Source organism: Cyprinodon tularosa, unplaced genomic scaffold, assembly GCF_016077235.1.
Source record: "Cyprinodon tularosa strain WSP-4 unplaced genomic scaffold, ASM1607723v1 ctg1390, whole genome shotgun sequence".
In the NCBI taxonomy this organism is placed as follows: Eukaryota; Metazoa; Chordata; class Actinopteri; order Cyprinodontiformes; family Cyprinodontidae; genus Cyprinodon; species Cyprinodon tularosa.
This window is the reverse complement of record NW_024038211.1, coordinates 35,817-41,388: the sequence shown is the minus strand read 5'-3', so window position 1 is coordinate 41,388 and position 5,572 is coordinate 35,817. Positions and strand designations below refer to the sequence as shown.

The 5,572-nt window shown below is 33.9% G+C and overlaps 1 long non-coding RNA gene across 1 annotated transcript; it reads right to left on the bottom strand.

The window, feature by feature from the left end:
* Nucleotides 1–3,389: 3,389 nt before the first annotated feature.
* On the bottom strand, nt 3,390–4,655 carry LOC119778805. Its single transcript, XR_005280133.1, has 4 exons — nt 4,551–4,655; nt 3,989–4,149; nt 3,711–3,898; nt 3,390–3,607 (listed from the first exon to the last, which is right to left on the bottom strand). It is a non-coding gene; the product is annotated as an uncharacterized LOC119778805 (long non-coding RNA).
* Nucleotides 4,656–5,572: the final 917 nt, after the last annotated feature.

Sequence of the window (5,572 nt, the reverse complement as noted above, 5' to 3'; positions counted from 1 at the left end):
ATACGTATAGTTTGAATAACAATTAAATATCACGTTTATTTTCTAAATGACTCACCATAAAACACAAACCGATGGCCAGTAAAGTGAAGGGAAAACAGGCACGGATGTCCATCCAAATCATCACGTTAAGAAAATCTTGGTACATTGTTCTGATTTACTCTAAAGAAAAAAAAGTTGTTACCAAAAAAGTTGTACATTTGATTGCCGTTTTAACCTTCTCTTTGAAAATTATCAATAAATTTTAAGATTTGAATAATAATAACAATAATAATAACAATAATAATACATTCTTATTCTTATAATATTATTATAATATAACAAAATAATAATAATATGAATAATAATATGTCCTGAAAATAGACCATTCAATTTTTTTACTTGATCCTGTTGGGGAAAGAAAATCATCATCAAATATCAATAATGTTCTTAAGAAAAATTAATAAAAACTAAAAACTGCTTTAGAAATACAGATTTTAACTTTTCTTTCTTCTGTTAACATTCCCACTATTTATTTTCAATTGACCACAGTAACACCATGTGAATTTTATTTTTTCTAATATTATTTTATTTTTTATCTGTTATTTATCTTTTATTTATCTTTTATATTTTATTGTTCGTGCTGAGGATGTCACACTGTCCTGCATTTGATCAAATTCTCATACGTATTCTATCTTTATTTAAGGGTCTGCATCACGATGAGACCTGTAGCATCTTTGTTTTCTCCAGGAGACACAGCATTCCCTGACCACAGGATTAATATTTATTATCATAAACTCATCTTAAATAAGAATCTATGGTAGAAATCCAAACTTCTCTGAACGTTTTCAGTCCATCCTGTATTCACAAAAAACTGTAACACAGTGGACGTAAGAGGAGGAAAAATTACCACTAAAATCAGAAATGACTTATCCTGTCATTAAAAACAAGCTAGTGCTTGATGACCACTGAGGAGTTTACTAGTATTTGCATGTAGTAACTTTAAAACTAAAAATGAAAAGAAAAAAATCTATTTTCAATGCAAATAAGGGTAACAAGGCGGAGATGTTATGTCATTAATGAACACATTAATGAACCGTTATAAAACAGGGAAAGAAATTTCATCCTGTGTCTTTTAAATGTTTTCCCTCCCAAAAAAAAAACAAGGTTTTTCCTGTAGATGTGAGGATGGAGGTGGTTTGGAGGGAAGGGGAAGCTGGGTATCAGGGTAACAGGATGGACAGTTAACTCATGGGAGTCAATCTTAAGTTAAGTTTTAATAATTTCAAAGTAATAAACATTTGGAAATGTAAAGAAAACATTAGATGAAAACTACTACAAACTGAGCTATTTATAAAATGGGACAAGGCAATTAAACCAAGTTTCAATTAGGCACATTTTTTATTTTATAATACAATTATTTATGTAAATATGTTCACGTTTATATTAGAACATATTCAAGCTTATATGATGAGATAAATAAAATTTGTATTAATCCATGTCAAAACAAAATGTAGCCCATTATGACACAAAAGACCCTTGGAATGACCCATAAATATTTTAATAGAATTATTTGTGGTAAAATCATAATTTAAATGTTTCAAAAGTAAATGAAATGAAACAGTACTATCCTTTGTATCATTTTGATCAAACCTGAACATAAAAGATGCATTTAAATATTTATTTCTGATAATAATTAATATTTTACTCACCACTCTGCTGCTGAGGATGTTTTTCTGCTCAGCAATCTAGCAGCTAAAATCAGCAGCTTTGCAATAGTGATGTGATGTTGGGGTTATTATGAGAGTATTCTAGAAGTGTTTAAAAACTCAATTCTCTGACAACACCTGCAGTCAAATAATATCCCTACTTACATTTTCACAGCTGTATGTTTGACCACAAGATTTGTTTTTCTTTTTTTAGAAGTGGTTTTCTTCACTAACTTCAGAGCCTCACTGTGCTGAGTTATTGGCAGAAGTTCAGATATGATCAAAATACAGCAGGAAGCATTTTGAGAAGGTTTGCATCTTGACATATTTAAACTTTCACCAAAAAAAATGTGTATTGAGCCCAGATGCCCTGAACTTTTGGCATCTTAAGCAAAAGCAAAGAGTTCTTAGGAGTCATACAAGGGAAGGAGGGTCTTTCTTGAATTTTGTCTTCATTGCACTCTTTTCCTCTCATTTTTTGGACTTCATATCAATAACCTTGATTTAAATCACTAAATGATCTTTTCCCACAAAATCCCTTTGACCAACTGCACCTGTGCCCCTCTTCCCAATTGTATCATTTGGGCTGCTGTCCTGTTTACAGACTAAAAGCTGAAAAGGACTGAGTTTTGTTTCTGTTTTGAAACTGCTTCCATTATTATTATTTATGTTTTCCAATGTGAGTGACATCAGCTGATCCTTTTAGGTTTAATTTTTTATTTATTTTTGTATTCGGTTCCTGAAGCATTTCATTTCTGCTCCATTTGTAATATTAACCCCTTTAATTAGATCATATTTTTGTATCTATTTTCTTCCATTAAGTTTCAACAAGTTATAAAGTTTGTCTTGCTCACCTGATGCCTGATCAGTGAACTCATGCTCCCCACCAGTTAGTCTGCCATTAAAACCTGCAAGCATTGATATTTTTTCACTGATCTGCTAAAAAGCCATGAAAGGTTTAAAGGTTTCCTTTATATAAATAAATCTTAAACCAACGTTTTTTTTCTTGTAATTTTTGACCATGATGCATTTTTCCAAAAAATGCATGAAGTAAGGGTTTTTATACAAAATTTCTCTTATTTTATAAACTACTTTTTCCTGTCTGTGATAAAGATAAGACACAGGAAACTAAGATAATGATCAAAATGCAAGAAGATTCTCAGTAAAGCATTCAAACATGCAAGTTTCTTAAACAACACAGTGCATAGCAAAAGTAAAAAAGATCTTTATTGATTGTGAATATTCTGTTTCATATGAATATAGCATTAAACGACAAATGTTATGTTTTCACAATTGAATATTTATGAATCAGATTTGTCTGTTTTAGAATTAGTCACTAAAGTTACTTCTTTATTATGTTTTTTCTCTTTTTCTCCTATTAATGTTTTAGAACCACAGTCTGAATCACTCGCTGATGTATTTAAACTGAAGACCTGTTGAGATCTGATCCCTCATTAGCTTCACTCTTGCAGCAGCACAGTATCAGCAGCTTACCAATCAGACCTTTACACATGAAAATAAACAAGATCAAGTCCATACATGGACTGAGGAGAAAAAATGTCAAAAAAATATCTGCAATCTTGAAAAAATAGCGATTAAAATCACCAAGATATATGAAATAAATAACTACAGGAAAGATTGAGACCATGTAATTAACCCACAGCAAGAGCAAAGTTCCCATATCTCCATGTTTTTCTTCAGCTGACACTGACATGTTGGTATTTATCCATTTAAGGGCCCAAAAGAGACAAACAATAAAGACAGGGGCTGGAAAGATGGCAATAACTAGCACAAGCAGTCCTTTGGCAAATTTAAAAAGAAGAAGAAATCCAAAACTACACACCCATACCAAAGCACAGAGTATCACCATGTATTTGGTTTGTGTCAGACAGTTTGATAGTGGATTGGAGATGAAAAAACATCTGCAACAAAGAAAGAAAAGGTAGCAAAAATTATCAACAAACCCTGTATGTAAGGATATTTTTGCAAGAACACTAGTACCAAATGCTAATGAGTTCTTGGTACCTTTCTAAAGCTATGATCATCCTGAAGTAAAGGCTGGCCAGAGCACAACAGGCATAGATATGGACAGAGATTAGACGTTTCCAGTAATAATCCGGAAGTAGAGGTAGAGCGATCAGAATTATGAGCTGGACTAGATTGGAGAGCAGAAGGTTGATGAAGTAGGAGACGGGAACACGATCCAATCGGACCTGCAGAAAAAGCTTAGAAATAAACTAAACATGTTTATGTGACTATACCATCAAGTGATATTTTAAAACACAGGCAAACTGTTGATGTACCATGCAGCAGAAAGCCATGAGCAGAAAAGTCAACGGGAGGCAGACACGGATGTTGATCCAAATAACTGCAGCAAGAGAATCTGAAAACTCCATTTCTTGTGGCGTCTTAAGAAGAAAGTTGTTTAAGCTTCACGACCCCTATTAGATCGTAATCAGTGTTTCTGGATGTGAAGGTAAAACAAATTTGTGAAGAGTTAAGATAAGTTGTTTGGTTTCTCTATCGGCCCAACAAAAATTGCCTGACTTAAAAAAATAAATAAAAAGACATATCAGAAAGACTTAGCAGAAACTCGATACATAAAAAAAACAGTGTAAACCACCGTTTGTTTGATACTATCTCAGATTTTAACCTCCCTGGAATTACCAACAGATTTATCAGTGGTTTCTGAAAAAAATGTATCATTTTCTGAAATTGATCAGCAAATGTTAAATCTAACTTTCCTATCACCATTTTCAGTAACCTTTATAAGGTTATTAAGATTATGGGTCTGACAAATCTTAACTCTTGAAACAAATTAAAGTATTTAAAGAAGTAAAATGCATAATAGATCTGTCAACTCACCACTTTGATGTTTTTAGCACTATTTCCACTTTGTCCAGCCTGAGAAATGGTTACTCTTACATGAAGTATGAAATAAGGAAATGTTGATGAACCTCTCTCTTTTAACTGAACTTTTGCAGACACAGACTATCAACCCCACACCACCCAACCCACACAAACACACACGTCCTTGTGGCGACTTTCTATTGGCTTCCATGCATATCGTATTAATTTCTATTGGCTAACGCAGACCCTAACTATTGACAACACATACATACCTAAGCCTAAACCTAAAGAAAACTTCTCCTGATGGGGAGCAGTTATTGACCCCAAAATGTGTCATATTTCTGGCATATTGTCCCTACTAGGTCATAGATATGTGGCCACACACATGTATGTATATATATATATACATATATATATATATATATACTGTATATATATGTTTATTTATTTATTTATTTATTCAGTGGTGGCTGGCCAATAGAGGGTGCGTGGGCATCAAACTCACCCAGTGATAAAATAAGTTATAAAATTAAAATATTCGGAAATATATATATATATATTTTTTTATTGTGAAAGCTAAATCTTTAATTACAAGTAAAGCTGTTTTGTTCGTCGTCTGATTGGTGATTAACTCACTGCCATCCGTCACACCAAGCATTTACTGTATGTAGTGACAGTGGAGAAGAAAATTCCCTTTTAAGAGCATGGAACCTCCAGCAGAACCAGACTCGGTGTGAGGCGCCATCTGCAGAGTAGAGTCAATGCTCCTCCATGTCGAAAGGAGCCAGCTGAGGTGGCTTAGCCATCTTTTCCAGGCATGTCCCTCCTTCCAGAAGGCCTTGTGGAAGGCCCAGGACACGCTGGAGGGACTGTGTCTCTGAGATGGCCTGGTGTTGCCTCAGGGTCCCCCCAGAGCAGCTGGAGGAAGTATGTGTGGGTCGGGCATATTTGCTTAGACTGCTTGCTCCACGACCCGCCCCCAGATAAGCGGAGTAAAATGTATGTATGGATGAATGTAATAGATAATTTCACACATG